This window comes from Aotus nancymaae, unplaced genomic scaffold (genome assembly GCF_030222135.1).
Source record: "Aotus nancymaae isolate 86718 unplaced genomic scaffold, 86718_ANA_hifiasm-v0.15.2.pri h1tg000062l, whole genome shotgun sequence".
NCBI classification, from domain to species: domain Eukaryota; kingdom Metazoa; phylum Chordata; class Mammalia; order Primates; family Aotidae; genus Aotus; species Aotus nancymaae.
The window spans coordinates 38,370,985-38,391,028 of NW_026988476.1; positions in this window are offsets into that span (position 1 = coordinate 38,370,985).

Consider the following 20,044-nt stretch of genomic DNA (forward strand, 5'->3'; position numbering starts at 1 on the left):
CGCCTGGCAAAAGAGCAAGACTCTGTCTCAAAAAAAATAGTTAGACATCATGCAGATGAAAAGTAGATGAATTACTTAGGGTCAGGTTCAGTTGCAAATAAGATAAAAATTTAAAATTACAATGGATTAAATAGAAAGTTTATTACTCTGGAGGTGGGAAATCCAGGGGCAGCGTCAGCTCCTGGCCATCCCTAAAGTATCATCCTTTTCCTCATAGCCCACAATGGCTGATGGAGCTCCAGATATTTCATCTGCACTGCAGGCAGAAAAATGGATGAAAGAACAAAGAAAGATATGCCCCCTCTCTTTAGGAAACATTCTGGATACCCCATACAATGTTTTAATTTATAACACATTAGCCAGAACATAATCACAGGCTATACCTAGCTGTAAAAGAAGATAAAGCTTCTTCATCTGAGAATGAAAAAGTCTTTTGTCTGGGTGCATGGCTGCTGCACAGAAAATCACAGCTCTGTTACCAAGGGGAAGAACATAAAAATAGATATTATCTGCCACAGTAATATATTTAGAAGACCTTCTACTTTATTAAATTTAAACCTAGCATAGGATTAAAATGTTCTTGGCCAATGTGGTCCAATTTCCCCCTTTTTTGTACACACACACACACACACACACACACACACAGGATGCTTATAAATGACCCATATAAAAACAGGCACTGTCAGAATAGAAGCTTGCCTCTTCATAGCCAAGGGGACCAATGGAGTCTCTAGGCCTCTGAAAGGTGGTCAGCTGCTTCCAGGGGCCAGCAGCAAGAAGCAACAGACAGTGCATCCAGGCCATTTCAGATGGCAGCCCAAGTTGTTAATTGGGGCCAGGAATATTTCATAAGAAGGGAGTGGGTGTTAATTTGATCCAAGTACAATCATCAGGTGTCTGATTCAGGAGCAGGACCTCCATTCTGATTGTGATTGGCAAGAGAAAAAAGCAAAGATAGAATCCTGATAGGGTGAAATTCTAACACTATGAATTGGCTAATCCAATCCTCATTTCCAATTTTATTTTCCTTTGCCCACCTCCACCAGGAAAAGCTAAATACTGTTCTTGTCAGGCTTCCTTGCAACTGCAGGGAATAGGGGCATTTGACACAGTTCTGATCTATGAGATGCAAGTGAAAACCTGATGGGGACTTCTGGGAAAACATCTGCTTCCTAATTAAAGAGGCAGACAAAACTGGAGCCCACTCTCTTCACCCTATGTCTTCTTGACTTGAATGTGGATATGATAGCTGGTGCTGTGGTAGCCATAATGCAACCATGAGGGAAAGACCAACCAAATTATGAAGCCAATGCTTTGACATCGTTGAATCCCTGAACCAAGACCAGCAATCACCTCTAGATTCCTTATGTGAGAAAAATGAACCTCAGTAATTCAAGCAGCTCAAGCAGCTCTCAGCTGTTAGCTATTACTTACAGCCCAACTCATTACTATCTGACACAAATACAATAGCAAGAACAGAATCATAAGAAGAGCAGGGCCTCCAGGCATGAGACAGAAGAACACTTATGAGAGGAGACTATGGAGTCAGGTGGGGAAAGTCCAAAAGCAGTCAGACCAACCTGAGTTCAACTCTGGATACTGACAGTATGGTAAGCAGGCTAAACACTCCCAAAGATGTCCATACCCTAACCCTGAGAACATGACAAAAGAAACTTTGCAGATGTGATTAAGATTACAGACCTTGAGATGGAAAAATTATCTGCATGGGCCCATTGTAATAGCCATACTGCCAAAAGCAATCTATAGATTCAATGCTATTCCTCCCAAAGTACCAACATCATTTTCCCCAGAATTAGAAAAAAATTCTAAAATTCATATGAAACCAGAAAGGAACCCAAATAATCAAAGCAATCCTAAGCAAAAAAAAATTCAAAAAGTTAGCTAACTTCAAACCCTATACTATAAGACTACAGTAACCAAAACAGTATGGTACTGGTACAAAAACATACACAGAGATCAATGGAACAGAATAGAGAACCCAGAAATAAAGCCACACACCTACAGCCATCTGCTCTTAAACAAAGTTGACAAAAACAATGGGGAAAGGACTTCCTATACAATAAATGGTGCTTGGATACCTGGCTAGCCATAAGCAGAAGAAAGAAACTAGACCCCTACCTTTCACCATATACAAAAATTAAATCAAGATAGATTAAAGATTTACATTTTAACACCTCAAATTATAAGCATCTTAGGAAACACCATTCTGGACACCAACCTTGGGAAAGAATTTATAACTGAGCCCTCAAAAACAATTGCAACAAAAAGAAAGATGGACAAGTGGGAGCTAAAGAGCTTCTGCACAGCAAAAGAAATTATCAACAGAGTAAATAGGCAACCTATAGAATGAGAGAAAATATTTGCAAACTATACATCTGACAAAAGTCCAATCTATAACTTAGGCAACCGAACAAGCAAAAAAAATCCATACAACTCTATTAAAAAGTGGGCAAAGACATTAACAGAAATTTCTCAAAAGAAGACATACAAGCAGCCAACAAACATGAAAAGATGCTCAGTATTACCACAGGAAGATGCTGGAGGGTGAGGAGAGCCGGCTGGAGTCTGGGACGCAGAACACGAGTATTCACAGAGAAGAGCACCAGTGGCTATGCAGATGCACTGAGCTCGGCCTACAAGGGCATCACAAAAGCCCTGGCCTCAGCTAAGGCCAGGCCTTCAGCTCCTTCAGCTGCACCAGCTCCACCAGGGCCATGGTTGTGAAGAAGATCAAGACCCACATGGGAAGCTGGTGTCCAAGTCCTCTAATGTCCTGCTCGAATTAATGCCCACAGCAGCCCTGCCTAGCCTACCCCTCCTGCCACAGCCTCAGAGCCTGTCTGGGAAGCTGCTGTGCAGGGTAGCACAGGGAACAGGAGACCCACCTGAGGCTCAGCCCTCGCCCTCAGCCCACTTGCTGGGGAGTTAACTGCCTGGGGGGACCCGCCTTGCCCATGGCTCCAGTTACAAAACAATTCCATTTTTTTTTCCAAAATAAAACTTCAACTAGCTCTGCCAAAAACAAAAACAAACAAGAAACAAAAAAACTATGGGATACTATGCTCAGTACCTAGGTGATAGGATCATTAGACCCCAAACCTTAGGGATTATGCAATACATCCTTGTAACAAGCCTGCACATATACCCCCTGAATATAAAAGTTAAAAAAAATTACTAAGCTTGTTAAACAGTGCTTCAGTATTGCATTGAAAGGACATGCTGTTTACCTTTTTTGCCTTATTCTTAAATTTTTAGTGATTTTTTAAAAAGCTATCAATAAAAGAGACCAAAATGAAGGAATTTCAGGTGCCAGTCAATAGATGTATATGGATAGATACATATGAGTAGATATATTAGAATTCTAATATGTAATTCTCCCCTAGAAACCATGTGTATGGATGGCTGTGCTGATAAAGCAAATGATGAAATGAGAGAAGAACTTTCCTGAAAGGTTAATTCCATCTGATGAGCTCAGTGATTTTTGAATCAATAATAAAATTTGACCCACCGTATAGTCCGGTGATCCGAGTGTAGCCAAGACTTCATTTGCCTTTTAGTTCGGTTTTCTCTTGGTAGAATCACAATGGCAGCGTGGTTAGAGAGAGGCAATCTGGAGTAGGAAAAGCCACTGGGAGCAGGCAGGCTTGAATTTGATTCCAGCCATTCCATCACCTGAGGGTGTCTAAACCTTGGCTTCCTCACCTGCAAGTGGGTAACTGTAAGTATCTGTTCCCAAACCAGTGGTTGTAAAAAGTCTCCTCCAATTTATATAGAAATAGTAATGATCTTAAAATATGTGGGGGAACAGGAGGACCTTATAGTGAAGATTTAATTAAATACTGCTTTTTAAAAAAACATTTGAGATTGTCCCTCCTATTTTCTGTGTGTGGTAAAATGTCTTTTACGAAGTAATGGCAAACATGGTTAGTAGGTTGTTTTTTAAACGACTCTACGCGTGGCAAAACAAAAGTTAGCAACTCTATGTCTATCTCCAAATGATTTTGGATATGCTCTGGGAATCACTGTAAGGGAATCTGTAGATTTACTTTGTGAACTAAAAATACATACACAAAGTGAGCTATTATTACTGTAGTCTCCCAAAGTGCCATTGCTTGTATAGTGATGAAAATATCATCCAGCTGGTCCTAACGATTCCTGAATAACCCACGCTTAAAAAAAAAAAAAAAAAAGCTTCTTCCTGGGAGCCTAACTGCGACAGGCCTCTCACAGAGAGACAGCTCAGGGTCTGCCTCTGGGTTAAGCCCCAAACTTCTCTTTAAGAAGAGGAATTTGATCTTAGGAGACTTCTGCTTTCAGTGGGAAAAGTGAATGGCATGGTAAGATTCTCTCTTTTTAGAGACTAAGGAACCTGTCTGACTTAAGTGATGAGAGGCAGGAATGCAGTTTGCTGCAAGAAAGCAGGATAAGAGAAGGGAGGGTCTGGTGCAAATTTGGGAAGCTGTGTGGGACTGGTGGAGCTGGCAATGACCAGGAGGGGGAACACAGTAGTGTTTGGGCGTGGGCTGCGAGAGCCCAGGACTTCCGTCATGATAAACAGTGGTGAAATAATCCCAGGGAGTGCGGTCAGCTTTTTGAACTCTCAACGTTTTAAATTTCTGTGTTTTTTTTTTCATTTTACACAGAAGTACTTCGTTGATAGAAACAAAGCCAGATATGAAAACTAAATTCATCCATATCCTAATTTAGTCAAAAGCCTTATTCACATTTCAGAGACAAAAACCACCTCAGGCTGCTTTTTCCCCTATACATAATTTTTTTTCAAACAAAAACAACATAATGTGCATACAGTTTTCTACCTGCTTTTTTTTTTTTTTTAACTTAACAGAAAAGAATATCTCCATATCACTGAACTTACAATGTTACTTTAACTGCTAATAGTACCATTGTGTAGGGAGTGACTTAGATACACACAGTCCTCTTCTCTCTCTCTCTCTCTCTCTCTCTCTCTCTCTCTCTCTCTCTCTCTCTCATAGCCATTGTTGCTAAATCCTTCCATACACAAGGCTAATTGGGGACGCCAGATAACGGGTATATGGGTGTCTGTGGTACCATTCTTTCAACTTTTTAGCATGTTTCCAATTTTTCAAAGAAGGATTTGGTTGGAGAAGTGTTTTTCTGTTTGTTTGTTTGATTTTTACATATCCTCGCACAGATCCCAATCTAATTATCTTAGAATGAGCTCCCAGAGGTAGCATTGCCGCCCCGGGCAGCCGGTTTTCATTCTGAGAGGCGAGCCGCGGACGAGTTTCCCGGATGAGCTTCAGCTGCGTGGGCTCCCGCGGGCAGGCGCAGCGCCCCCTCGGTGTGGCGGCGGGAGCTGCAGGCCGCCGGCTCCGCGGCTGCCCCGGGCTGTGCCCCTCTCGAGAAGCTCCGGCGGGCGACGGGGAGAGCATCTGGTCCGCGCTTTCGCACGGTCTCCCTGAAAAGACCAGCGGAGCACCCGGCTGCCAGGCGCGCAGCATCAAAGCTGCAGGCGCCCCGAGAAGAAAAGGGCCAGTGTGCGTCCGAGAAACTCCAAAGCCCTTTTCCAGGCACAGCGACTCAGAGGGAGGGGCGAGGGGCTGGAACTGCGCTTTCACAGAGCGGGCAGTCAGGCCCCGGGTGCCCCGCCGGGACAATAGGGCCTCAGTGCTGGGGACTAGGCGGCCCGGGGGCCTGGTGGGAGCATGAAGGGAAGCTGTGTCTCCGCAGCACTCAAGTTCACCTTTGTCTTCGGAGTCCAAGTCAAAGAAGGCTACAGAAGGAGCCTGCAGGCTCTCCTCCCTCGTCATGGGTCTGGTCGATAGGAAAGGCCAAGTTCTTTCCCCAAGATGCTGGGAATTCAGATCAAAATAGAAATGGGTTTGCCTGCTAGCTGAGACAGCGGTCCGTGTTTCTATCGAGAGCTGCGTCCTCTGGCCAGAACCTGCGAGGAGGGGGACGCCAGTACAAATGACTGGAGCCAGTTGTCAGAAGATGCCTGTGCACACGTGTTATGTAGCAATGCAAACTAGCCCTGGCTGGGGAGAAGTAGCGGGTGGGAGTGGGCAAGTTTCTTCCCACCGGCGATCGGCTGTCCAGACTCTGCTATTGCCTCTTCCCCAGGGAGAGAGGCCACCCTGTATTCCCGCTGATAGCAGTAGCCCACTGATCGGTGGTGGAAGGTTACTTAGGCTACGGTCCTTACACTTGTCCTTGGCTGAGTTTTCTCCTGGGGTTGACACAAGATCGGCTGGCTTGGGTCAGGTCCCTATTGTCACTTACGGGGAAAGAAAACCCGGCTATTGGCTGAATTGCCTAAATAATTACAATGGCTTGCAGCAGAGGAGAAGCAATTCACAGCCCCTGCCCTCAGCACACACACATCCACACAACACAGTTGTACATTGATTTCCCGATCTTAGTTTTTGTTATAGAGGGTCAAGATAGTTAGAAAACTCAAACAACCAAACCAAACAAATAAATGAACACACAAACTTTTTTTTTTTTTAACTTTTAGGTTCAGGAGTATATATGCAGGTTTGTTATATAATTAAATTGCTTGTCATGGGGGTTTGGTGTACTGATTATTTCATCACCCTGGTAATAAGCTTAGTACCAAATAGGTAGTTTTTAAAAATTCTCGTCCCTTTCCCACCCTCCACCCTCGGGCAGGTCCTGGTGTCTTTTGTTTCCTTCTTTGTGTCCATGTGTACTCAATGTTTAGCTCCCACTTACAAGTGAGAACATGTAGTATTTTGCTTTCTGCTCCTGCATTGCTTCTTTTTTTTTTTTTTAATTGTATTTTAGGTTCTGGGGTACATGTGCAGAGCATGCAGGCTTGTTGCATAGGTACACACATGGCAAGGTGGTTGACTGCCTTCATCCCCCCATCACCTATATCTGGTATTTCTCCCCTCATCCCTCCCCACCCTCCCCACCACCGCTGTCCCTCCCTAGCCCCCCCTACTGACCACAGTGTGTGATGCTCCCCTCCATGTCCACTTGTTCTAATTGTTCAACACCCACCTATGAGTGATAACATACTGTGTTTGATATTCTGTTCTTGTATCAGTTTGCTGAGAATAATGGTTTCCAGATTCATCCATGTCCCTATGAAGGACATGAACTCATTGTTTTTTATGGCTGCATAGTATTCCATGGTGTATATGTGCCACATTTTCTTTATCCAGTCTATCGATGATGGACATTTGGGTTGGTTCCAGGTCTTTGCTATTGTAAACAGTGCCACAATGAACATACATATGCATGTGTCTTTATAATAGAACAATTTATAATTCTTTGGGTATATACCCAGTAAGGGGATTGCTGGGTCAAATGGTATTTCTATTTCTAGGTGCTTGAGGAATCGCCACACTGTCTTCCACAATGGTTGAACTAATTTACACTCCCACCAACAGTGTAAAAGTGTTCCTATTTCTCCACATCCTCTCCAGAATCTGTTGTCTCCAGATTTTTTAATGATCTCCAGTGTCACTGGCGTGAGATGGTATCTCAATGTGGTTTTGATTTGCATTTCTCTAATGACCAGTGATGATAAGCATTTTTTCATGTTTGTTGGCCTCATATGTGTCTCCTTTTGAAAAGTGTCTGTTCATATCCTTCGCCCACTTTTGAATGGGTTTGTTTTTTTTCTTGTAAATCTGTTTTACTTCTTTGTAAATTCTGGCTGTAAGTCCTTTGTCAGATGGGTAGATTGCAAAAAGTTTTTCCCATTCTGTAAGTTGCCAGATGACTCTAATGATTGTTTCCTTTGCTATACAGAAGCTCTGGAGTTTGATTAGATCCCATCTCTTCACTTCTATTGCTGTTAATGTAATCATAGAGTGATCCCAGAGAAGCATATTCTGTGACGATGCCATAGTTGGGAGGTTCAAGAATTACTCCATAAAACTGGATGATGTTTCTGTGACTGAGGATACTGAGTATTTCTGCCTCTTTCTCTATTTTGAGAAGCTTCTTTACAGCTACCTCCTTGTCCTGTGATAACCATTTGGCTAGATAAACACTCCCAAAACTTCCTCCACCGCAATTTTTTAAAAACTGCAAATTTTTTTATAGTCCGCCTGCAGTTGTGGAAAGTTGCAACCCTCGACCAACACCATATGTCTCAGCCTTGGGGTCTCTCAGTGCAAATTCTCAAGAAGGAGAATCTGCCTGGCTCTGGGTGAGGAAGGTTTTCAGCCCTAATCCAGGTCCAGTCAGAGGTGTGTGTGTGTGTAAGCATCTGGGGGTTTGGCTTGGTTCAGTGTGTGTAGCCCAGGCTGAAGATATTTGAGCCTTCTCTGTCTGGGCTCCCCTCTAAGCCTCACCTGCTAAGCACGTCCTCTCCCTCCTCTTGCATTTGACCAAAGTGCGGCAGGGTCAGGGGAGCAAGGAAGAGCCTTCCCACTGGGCCTGGCCTGGCGGTGATGCACAGCTCCTGATGCGTGGCCTGTCTGACTTGTGGTGTTAATAATGGTTCCCCCAACTCACTCTTCACACCCAGAGGTGATCACGGATCCCCACAACTCGCTAGTCCTTAGGTGCTTCAGCACCTCTTTTTTTCTCTGAAGTTGCTCACATTCTGTCTTTTTAACTATCCCTTGGAGGGTAGTGCTGTTTCCCACCAGGATCCCAACTGCTACAGCTACAGCCCCTTCTTAGAGAATCCCCGGGATGAAGCCTACTTGATCGTGATGGATAAGCTTTTTGATGTGCTGTTGTAATCAGTTTGCCAGTATTTTACTGAGGATTTTTGCATCTATGCTTATCATGGATATTGGCCTGAGGTTTTCTTTTTTTTGTTGCATCCCTGCCTGGTTTTTGGTATCAGGATGATGTTGGTCTCATAAAATGATTTGGGAAGGATTCCCTCTTTTTGGATTGTTTGGAATAGTTTCAGAAGAAATGGTACCAGCTCTTCTTTGTACGTCTGGTAGAATTCAGCTGTAAACCCGTCTGGACCTGGGCATTTTTTAGTTGGTTGGCTATTAATTGCTGCCTCAGCTTCAGCCCTTGTTATTGGTCTATTCAGGGATTCAACTTCTTCCTGGTTTAGTCTTGGGAGAGTGCAAGTGCCCAGGAATTTATCCATTTCTTCCAGATTTACTGGTTTGTGTGCATAGAGTTGTCTATAGTAATCTCTGATGGTAGTTTGTCTTTCTGTGGAATCGGTGGCGATGTCCCCTTTATCATTTTTTATTGCATCTATTTGATTCTTCTCTCTTTTCTTTTTTATTAGTCTGGCTAGCAGTCTATCTATTTTGTTGATCGTTTCAAAAAACGAGCTCCTGGATTTACTGATTTTATTAAGGGTTTTTTGTTTCTCTATCTCCTTCAGTTCTGCTCTGATCTTAGTTATTTCTTGTCTTCTGCTAGCTTTTGAGTTTTTTTGATCTTGCTCCTCTAACTCTTTCAATTTTGATGACAGGGTGTTGATTTTAGACCCTTCCTTGCTCCTCACATGGGCATTTATTGCTATGAATTTCCCTGTAGACACTGCTTTAAATGTGTCCCAGAGATTCTGGTATGTCATGTCTTTGTTCTCATTGGTTTTGAAGAACATCTTTATTTCTGCCTTCATTTCCTTATTTATCCAGTCTACATTCAGGAGCCAGTTGTTCATTTTCCATGAAGTTGTGCAGTTTTTAGTTAGTTTCTTAATTGTGAGTTCTAATTTGATTGCACTGTGGTTTGAGAGACTATTTGTTATGATTTCCATTCTTTGCATTTGCTGAGGAGTGATTTACTTCCAATTATGTGGTTGATTTTAGAGTAAGTGCAATGTGGTGCTGAGAAGAATGTATATTCTGTGGATTTGGGGTTAAGAGTTTTGTAAATGTCTATTAAGTTTGCTCTTGGTTCAGATCTGCATTCAAGTCCTGGATTTCTTTGTTGATTTTCTGTCTCGATCTGTCTAACATTGACAGTGGAGTGTTAAAGTCTCCCAGTATTATTGTGTGGGAGTCTAAGTCTCTTTGTAGGTCAGTAAGGAGTTGCATTATGTATCTAGGTGCACCATTATGTATTAGGTGCATATATATTTAGGATCATTAGCTCTTTTTGTTGTATTGATCCTTTTACCATTATGTAATGCCCTTCTTTGTCTCTTTTGATTTTTGTTGGTTTAAAGTCCGTTTTATCAGAGACTAGGATTGCCACCCTTGCTTTTTTTTGCTCTCCATTTGCTTGGTAAATCTTCTTCCATCCCTTTAGTTTGAGTCTATGTGTATCTTTGCACATGAGATGGGTCTCCTGAATACAGCACACTGATGGTTCTTGGCTTTTTATCCAATTTGCCAGTCTGTGTCCTTTGATTGGGGCATTTAGTCCATTTACATTTAATGTTAATATTGCTATGTGTGGCCGGGCGCGGTGGCTCAAGCCTGTAATCCCAGCACTTTGGGAGGCCGAGGCGGGTGGATCACGAGGTCAAGAGATCGAGACCATCCTGGTCAACATGGTGAAACCCCGTCTCTACTAATACAAAAAATTAGCTGGGCACGGTGGCGCGTGCCTGTAATCCCAGCTACTCAGGAGGCTGAGGCAGGAGAATTGCCTGAATCCAGGAGGCGGAGATTGCAGTGAGCCGAGATCGCGCCATTGCGCTCCAGCCTGGGAAACGAGCGAAACTCCGTCTCAAAAAAAAAAAAAAAAAAAAAAAAAAAAAAAAAAAAAAAAAAAAATATTGCTATGTGTGAATTTGATCCTGCCATTTTATTATTAGTTGGTTGTTTTGCCCTTTGGTTGGTGTTATTTCTTCATTGCATTGTAGATCTTTACCATTTGGTTCTTTTTTGCAGTGGCTGGTACTGGTTTTTCCTTTCTGTGTTTAGTGCTTCCTTCAGGAACTCTTGCAGGGCAGGTCTGGTAGTGACAAAATCTCTCAGCAATTGCTTGCTCATAAAGGATTTTCTTTCTCCTTCACTTATGAAGCTTAGTTTGGCTGAATATGCAATTCTAGGTTGAAAGTTGTTTTCTTTAAGGATGTTCAATATTGGCCCCCACTCTCTTCTGGCTTGTAGGGTTTCTGCCAAGAGATCCGCTGTCAGTCTGATGTGCTTCTCTTTGTGGGTGGCCTGACCTTTCTCTTTGACTGCCCTTAGTGTTTTTTCCTTCATTTCAACCCTGGTGAACCCGACGATTATGTGCCTTGGGGTTGCTCTTCTAGAGGAGAATCATTGTGGTGTTCTCTGTATTTCCTGTATTTGAATGTTGGCCTGCCTTGCTAGGTTGGGGAAGTTCTCCTGGATAATATCCTGAAGAGTGTTTTCCAGCTTGGATTCATTCTCCCTGTCATCTTCCGGTACACTGATCAGGCATAGATTGGGTCTTTTCACGTAATCCCATATTTCTTGAAGGCTTTGTTCATTTCTTTTCACTTTTTGTTCTCTTTTCTTGCCTTCTCATTTTATTTCATTGATTTTATCTTCCATCTCTGATATCCTTTCTTCTGCTTGATCTATTCGGCTCTTGAAACTTGTGTATGCTTCTTGAAGTTCTTGTGCTGTGTTTTGCAGTTCCATCGAGTCGTTTATGCTCTTCTCTAAGCTTGTTATTCTAGATAGCATTTCGTCTAACCTTTTTTCATGGTTTTTCGTTTCTTTGTATTGGGATAGAACATGTTCCTTTAACTCAGAGAACTTTTTATTACCTACCTTCTGAAGCCTGCTTCTGTCAATTCGTCACATTTGTTCTCTGTCCTGCTTTGTTCCCTTGCTGGTGAGGAGTCGTGATCTCGTGGTGGGGGAGAGACGTTCTGGTTTTTGATGGTTTCATTCTTCTTGCACTGGTTTCTCCCCATCTCTTGGATTTATATAGTTTTGATCTCAGGTAGCTGCTTGGGGAGGCGGCCTTTCCTTTGTCTGCCTGCAGAGGCGCTGCTGGGCTGCCACAGATTCAGTGGAGCTGCTGCCTCTTTTATTTACTCAGGAAAATTTGGCCAGCTACTGCGATGGCGGCTTCCCTTTGGCCCGCCGAGCTGGATTGTTCTTCGTTGCTTTCTAACTGACTTTCTGGGTGCCTAACTCTGGAGTGAGAGTTTTCTGGCCTGCTGGGCTTTATGCGGCGGGGGCACCCGTCCTGCCATTTGGGCTGTTTCCCTGTGTTCTGTTCCCCTTCTTACTGGGGGGCAGGTAGCTCCATCCCACCGGCTTTTTGTCTTTCTCAGCAACAGCCAGTGTTTCTGCATGGATCTATGCTGACAGCCCCTGCGCTGGCCAGAGCTGCTATTCTGCCCTGTTGAGGCAGCTCGCTAAGGCTGTTGAGCCTGGCGAAGATCTCCTGTTCTGTGGATTGTAGAGGGCTTGGATGGAGCGCAGGATCCCAACTGAAGTCCCAGAGGGGGAGATCCCCCGGTCTTCCAGTCGGTTGCACGTTCCTCCTGGGTGGGGCAGTGCTCCACCTTGCCTCAACTTGCCCTAATTGGTTTATACCCACTGTCCGACCAGACCCACAAAATGAACCTGATACCTCGTTTGGAATTGTGGTGACCACTTGGCTTCTGCATGTCCCTCGCTGGGAGCTGCTTTTCGGAGCTACCTCTTATACAGCCATCTTGGGATTCCCCCAACCCTGCATTGGTTCTTTTAGGATTGTGGCCTTCAGCTTCATCCATGTTGCTGCAAAGGATGTGATCTTGTTCTTTTTTATGGCTGTGTCGTATTTCATGGTGTATATGTACCACATTTTCTTTATCCAGTCCACCATTGATGGGCATTTAGGTTGATTCCATGACTTTGGTATTGAACACACAAACATTAAACCCTTGAACTGAGTTTTATTCTGACTTTACCACTTACTATGACTTTGGACAACTAACTTAACCTCATTCAATTGTGTTAGTTTGTGAAATAGGCATATGAAATCTGCCTTACAGAGTTGCTGTGATAATCAAAAGAGAAAGCATACATGAACATTCCTAGTATGATAGTAAGTTTTCAAACAGTGGTACCTATTTATTTGTTTTTCAGATAAAGGTATCTGTTTTTAAAAATTTGATTATTCCTAATATTGTTCCAAATGGATAGAGTACTATGACATAATAAATGAATACTTTTAAGTGTTGCTCTGCATGACTCTGAGTTCTTTTCATTATTTACAACAAGAATATATTTATCTATTAACTTATAAAATAAATGAATGTAAGAACCAACTGATAGGAGAAAAACAAGAAGGAAATTAAGGTGAAAGCTGTGGTGATAGTATATACAGTGTTTCACAGAACGGCAAGTAAACTTTCTAGAAGTTTAGGCTGTCAATTCTGAGCTCCCAAGCAAACATATCAAAAGGGAACATGATCAGTTTCATAATTCATGCTGTTACTGATGAAACCAAACCTGTGTCTTGGGGTCACAAGCTATTTCTTTGGAAATCTGTCTTGAAAGTTTTTGTGAAAATAAACACTGCAAGAGAGATTAATTTAAGCAGTTAATTGAAGAGAACTTTGGAGACAAAGTCTTGGGTAAAACACCTGTGCTCAGTGCCTTTAGGCGAAGACAGAGGGTGGAGATTTAGGACATAGTAGCTCTGTTAGTCTGCTCAGACTGCCATGACAAAGTGCCACAGACTGGGTGGCTTTAGCCACAGAAGTTCATTTTCTCACTGTTCTGGAGGCTGGAGTTCAAGGTCAAGGTGCCAATGTTGGTTTCTGGTGAGGACTCTCTTCCTGGCTTGCAGATGGCCTCTTCTTGCTGTGTCCTCACATGACCTTTCTTCTGGGTATGCTTCGAGAGAGAGAACTCTGGTTGTCTCCCTCTCTTCATATAAGGACACTGGTCCTGTCATAGTAGGGCCCTATCCTTATGACCTCATTTAATCTTAATTATCTTTTTGAAGAGACTATCTCCAAATACAGTTACATTGGAGACAGGGGCTTAAACATATGAATGGAGGCAGTGGACACAATTCAGTCCACAGCAGGAACCAAAGTGGGGAGGGAGGAGTGTCACTACAACATAGGGAAGGAGGGAAGTCCAGACCTGCCATGAGGACCTTATTTCCTCAGGACACAGCCTAGTTCTAACTGGTAAAGAATGTGGAGCTAAGAGGCTCTTTGTCACAGGGTGAAACTTGGGCAGTCTGACAAGGGACCAACATGTGGCATCACTGCATGTCAACATGAGGACCCTACTGACCAAATCCCTGGCTTGGAAGCAAATGACCTCTGTGACCTTGGGCCAGTCACTTAAATACTCACAGCCTCAGTTTCCTTATCTGTAAAATGGGGCTGATAATACCTACCTAGTCTATCTCAGAGGGTAGAAAACTGAGCTAGAGTGAGGGGTAGCAGTGGTGAGAGGTTAATTCCCAATCTCTCCTGCCCACCCACCCCAGTTGTACGTAAATATTGTATATAAATGTGTACAACAAATAAAATGAAACAGTGAATGTCAAATGTGCTGGGTAGACTAGAAGGTGCCATGTAAATTAGATGTAAGGATATCCTCAGCAGCGCCTCCAGTGACAGCAGTAGAAGCTACACACTCACCATCTGGTCAGTTCCACACCCTTCTTGGCTGTGGGTGTGAGAGGTGTTACCTGGCCAAGGTCCACACTCATCACAGCTGTGGCAATGGGAGGCCCCCCAAGAAGACTGCCCTGTGATCTCTGTGCCGAAAAGGGACTTTCTTCTCCTCCAAGCAATAACGTGCCCAAATACTTTTACCTCTGCTCATGGTGTCTTCCTTGCTACCCTCCAACCTCCCTCACAAACAGACGTTAGGAAGGCAAGAGCGGATGGAGATGGAACCTCACATCCTCTTGAACCAGATCAAGTCCCAAGCCAGGCACGTCCCCTTCTCTCTATCACGGCTGTGAGTGAATGATCATATGAGTAGAGAGGCTTTGCGGTCTGTCCAGCCAAGGGGATAGAAGCTCCTCGAGGACCAGAGCTGCTGTCTCTGCTCTGACCCAGGATGTAACATAGAGGCTCGGGTACAATAGGGTACATCTGAAGATGTGTGAGCAAGTGAGTGAATGCCATCTACGAAGCACCCCAGGTCCTTGATGTCGTAGTTTTAGTGACTCTTCTCTGGATAACTGGGTGATAAAAGGAGCATGAGAAGAAAATTTCCATTTCTACCCGTGCCTTAGAAGAAGTTTTCTGAGCCTTGATTTTCTCGTCTTAATTAAAAAGGGGGTAGCACAGTTCTAAGTGAGAGGATGCATGTGAAATGCCAACTATAGGGCTGGGCACATGGCCATTCTCATGTCATCACAAGGCTTGCCCTCTCCATGTGCCACCTTGGTGCCTTGTACACATTCCTACAGTAGTGTTCCTTCTATGCAATTGTGAAAATCACACTTTATTGAATGTCTGTCATGTGCCAGGCATTGTTTTAAGTGCTGTGTATTATTTTACTTGATCTTTATAACTCTATATTATTATTCCTATTTTACAGATGAGGAAGCTGATGCTCATGGCAAGTTGAATAACTCATTCAAGATGAGATTGAATGACCCCAAGAATGTCTTACCTGCAGGTAAGTGTCTATGCTTTTTTGAGTTTTTTTTGATCTTGCTCCTCTAGCTCTTTTAATTTTGACGATAGGATGTCGATTTTAGATCTTTCCTCGCTTCTCTGGTGGGCATTTATTGCTATAAATTTCCCTCTAGACACTGCTTTAAATGTGTCTGGTACGTTGTGTTTCGAAGAACATCTTTATTTCTGCCTTCATTTCATTGTTTATCCAGTCGACATTCAGAAGTCAGTTGTTCAGTTTCCATGAAGTTGTGCGGTTCTGAGTTAGTTTCTGAATTCTGACTTCTAACTTGATTGCACTGTGGTCTGAGAGACTGTTTGTTATGATTTCCGTTCTTTTACATTTGCTGAGGAGTGATTTACTTCCAATTATGTGGTCAATTTTAGAGTAGGTGCCATGTGGTGCTGAGAAGAATGTATATTCTGTGGATTTAGAAGGGAGATTTCTGTAGCTGTCTATTAGGTCCACTTGGTCCAGATCTGAGTTCAAGTCCTGGATATCCTTGTTAATTTTCTGTCTTGTTGATCTGTCTAATATTGACAGTGGAGCATTAAAGTCTCCCACTATTATTATGTGGGAATCTAAGTCTCTTTGTAGGTCGTTAAGAACTTGCTTTATGTATCTGGGTGCTCCTGTATTGGATGCGTGTATATTTAGGATCGTTAGCTCTTCTTGTTGCATTGATCCTTTTACCATTATGTAATGCCCTAATTTGTCTCTTTTGATCTTTGTTGGTTTAAAGTCCATTTTATCAGAGACTAGGAGTGCAACTCTTGCTTTTTTTTTGCTTTCCATTTGCTTGTTAAATCTTCCTTCATCCCTTTATTTTTAACCTATGTGTGTCCTTGCACGGGAAATGGGTTTCCTGGATACAGCACACTGATGGGTTTTGACTTTTTATCCAATTTGCCAGTCTGTGTCTTTGATTGGGGCATTTAGTCCATTTACATTTAAGGTTAATACAGTTACGTGTGAATTTGATCCTGCCATTTTGATGCTAGCTGGCTGTTTTGCCCATTAGTTGACACATTTTTTTCATTGTGTCAATGGTCTTTACCATTTGGAACGTGTTTGGAATGTCTTGTACTGGTTGCTCCTTTCCATGTTTAGTGCTTCTTTCAGGAGCTCTTGTAAGGCAGGCCTGGTGGTGATGAAATCTCTCAGCAATTGCTTATCCATAAAGGATTTTCTTTCTCCTTCACTTATGAAGCTTAGTTTGGCTGGATATGAAATTATACGTTGAGAGTTCTTTTCTTTAAAGATGTCGAATATTGGCCCCCACTCTCTTCTGGCTTGTAGGGTTTCTGCTGAGAGATCTGCTGTGAGTCTAATGGGCTTCCCTTTGTGGGTAACCCGACCTTTCTCTCTAGCTGCCCTTAGCATTTTTTCCTTCATTTCAACCCTGGTGAATCTGACGATTCTGTGCCTTGGGGTTGCTCTTCTTGAAGAATATCTTTGTGGTGTTCTCTGTATTTCCTGGACTTGAATATTGGCCTGCCTTGGTAGGTTGGGGAAGTTCTCCTGGATAATATCCTGAAGAGTGTTTTCCAGCTTGGATTCATTCTCTCCATCTCATTCTGGTACACCTATCAAATGTAGATTAGGTCTTTTCACATAGTCCCATATTTCTTGGAGACTTTGTTCACTTCTTTTCACTCGTTTTTTCTCTATTCTTGCCTTCTCGTTTTATTTCATTGAGTTGATCTTCAATCCCCTTTTTTCTGCTTGGTCAATTCGGCTACTGAAACTTGTGTATGCTTTGCGAAGTTCTCGTGCTGTGTTTTTCAGGTCCATCAGGTCATTTATATTCTTCTCTAAGCTGTTTATTTTAGTTAACATCTATCTAACCTTTTTTCAATGTTCTTAGTTTCTTTGCGTTGGGTTAGTACATGTTCTTTTAGCTCTGAGAAGTTTGTTATTACTCACCTTGTAAAGCCTGTTTCTGTCAATTCATCAGATTCATTCTCCATCCATCTTTGATCCCTAGCTAGCAAGGAGTTGTGATCCCTTGGAGGAGGAGAGGTGTTCTGGTTTTTGGAGTTTTCATTCTTTTTGTGCTGGTTTCTTCCCATCTTAGTGGTTTTATCTACCTGTGGTCTTTGTAGTTGGTGACTTTCGGATGGGGTCTATGAGTGGATGTCCTTTTTGTTGATGTTGAAGCTATTTCTTTCTGCTTTTTAGTTTTCTTTCTAACAGTCAGGCCCCTCTGCTGCAGGACCACTGGAGGTCCACTCCAGACCTTGCTAGCCTTGGGATCACCCGCAGGGGCTGCAGAACAGCAAGGGTTGCCGCCAGTTTCTTCCTCTGCTATCCTCGTCCCAGAAGGGTACCCACCGGATGTCAGCCTCAGCTCTCCTTTATAAGGTGTCTCTTTGGGTATACAGTCCCTTATAGGAGCTCAAGTGCTGTGCTGGGAGCTCCATGCTCTGTGCAGAGCTGCTGGGCAGGTACCTTTAAGTCTGCTGCAGCGGAACTCATAACTGCCTCTTTTCCCAGGTGCTCTGTCCTAGGAAGGTCGGCTTTATTTATAAGTTCCTGTCATGCTGCTGAGCCTTTTTACATAGATGCCCTGCCCTGCAGAGTAGTCTAGTCACAGTCTGCCAGCAGAGGTGTTGCTGAGCTGCCTCAGGCTCTGCCCAGCTGCTGTGTGAACTGCCTCGGTAGTGGGGGACGCCCTTCCCCCCACTGAGCTGGTCCAGCTGTGCTTGCTGTGAAACTCAATCCAGAGTGTTTCAGATTGCTTGTTTTGTGGGGTTGGTACCCACTGAGCAAGATTGCCTGGCTCTCTGTGTCAGCCCCCTCCCTTTCAGTTGAATGGGGTGCTCTGTCTCCCAGGCGTTCCAGGTGCCAGTTGAAACAGCCGCCCAGACTTGTATGAGTTTCTGTGCACGGACACAGCACAAGCTGAGACTGCTGCACTGAAAATCCGTGGCACTTTTCGGCCAGGAATCTCCTGGTCTGTGGGCAGTGGAAACTTGTCTGGAAATGCGGTGTTCACTCACCCTCTGTGCTGTTCTCACTGGGAACTGCACTCTGGAGCTGTTCGCATTCGGCCGTCTTGGATTGGGATTCTCTGTGCTGTGTTTTCTTATCCCTGTCATTGTATCCGGAGGCCATAGCCAGGAGAGTGTCTGTCCTGAGACATCAACAAGGGAAAGTGCTGCTGACCTGCCTTTGCACCGGGAAATGTTGATTCTCACACTGCCCCACTCGGGTGAGAGTTTGGGTAAGAGACAGACTCTCTCTCTCTGCCCCTCTGTGTGTGTGTGTGTGTGTGTGTGTGTGTGTGTGTGTGTGTGTGTGTGTGTGTATTTGTATGTGTGAGTAGGAGGGGCCAGGTAATTGGAAATGTGTACTTATTTTTCTGAATTACATACTTTTCTCCTAGAAACAAGGGTAATGCAACAACAGTTACAATGTATGAAGCTGAAACACATTTGCAACAGCATAGTTTCCTTTAACTGTGGGTTTTTCCTATGATTTCAACTCCAATATGAGTTACGGTTAAGGGTTTCTAGGGGTTAGCTTGGGAATATAATGAGCACTTAAATATGACTACTTTGGGATAATGTTCCATGTTTCAAGCAATTTAGGAACTCTCAGTACACAGCCATGTGTGAGACGGGGCAGCCTGTATGTCTGTCAACTCTGCCAGGACACCTAACTCAACTGTGGCCCAGAATCAGCATCAACCAACACCAATTTGATTAAAATATAATAGAGGGTCCTCAGTTTGTAGCTTAGTAAGTCTCCCTATGTCTTTGAACGGTAGAGTGAGCTTAAGAAGAGAGCTTCTTCTTTGTAGACAAGGCTTTGTGCTCCATTCTCTCCAGAATTACAGGAGCTTCTCAGGCATTTCCAAGCCCCTGTCTAGTGATTGTCCTGAGGCACCTGGTTCCAGGGCAACCATTCCCTGAGAGGTGGCTGGAGTATCCTGCAGAGACTTCCACGTGTCTGCTTCAGGGATGCTACTCAGCAGGGCAGGCAGCTGGACTGCATGTCACAGTGTCTTGGAAAACTCAGGCCTCGCCACCTTTGCTTGATTCAATTGTGTGATGTGGCCAGACCAGCAAATTCCCCTGGCCTCCTGTTCACACTTGAGTTGTGCTTTTCTTGAAGTGTTCACGGAGCAGCCCTTGCCAGGGGTGCCTCCCTGCCCTTCTGCTCCTCACACGTGTCCCCACATGATGGGAAGAAACAAGCAGAAGACGTGGGAGGGAGGCACTGGCACATGATCAGAAGTTCCAGGTCAAACTCTTCATTCTCTTCCCCAGGCAGTTTTTAAAAACCCTTTAAAAATAAGGTCTATGGGCTGGGTGTGGTGGCTCACACTTGCAATCCCAGTACTTTGGGAGGCCAAGGCAGGTGGATCACGAGGTCAGGAGTTTGAGACCAGCCTGGCCAACATGATGAAACCCCGTCTCTACTAAAAATACAAAAATTAGGCATGGTGATGGGCACCTGTAATCCCAGCTACTCAGGAGGCTGAGGCAGGAGAATTGCTTGCACCTGGGAGGTGGAGGTTGCAGTGAGCCAAGACCATGCCATTGCATTCCAGC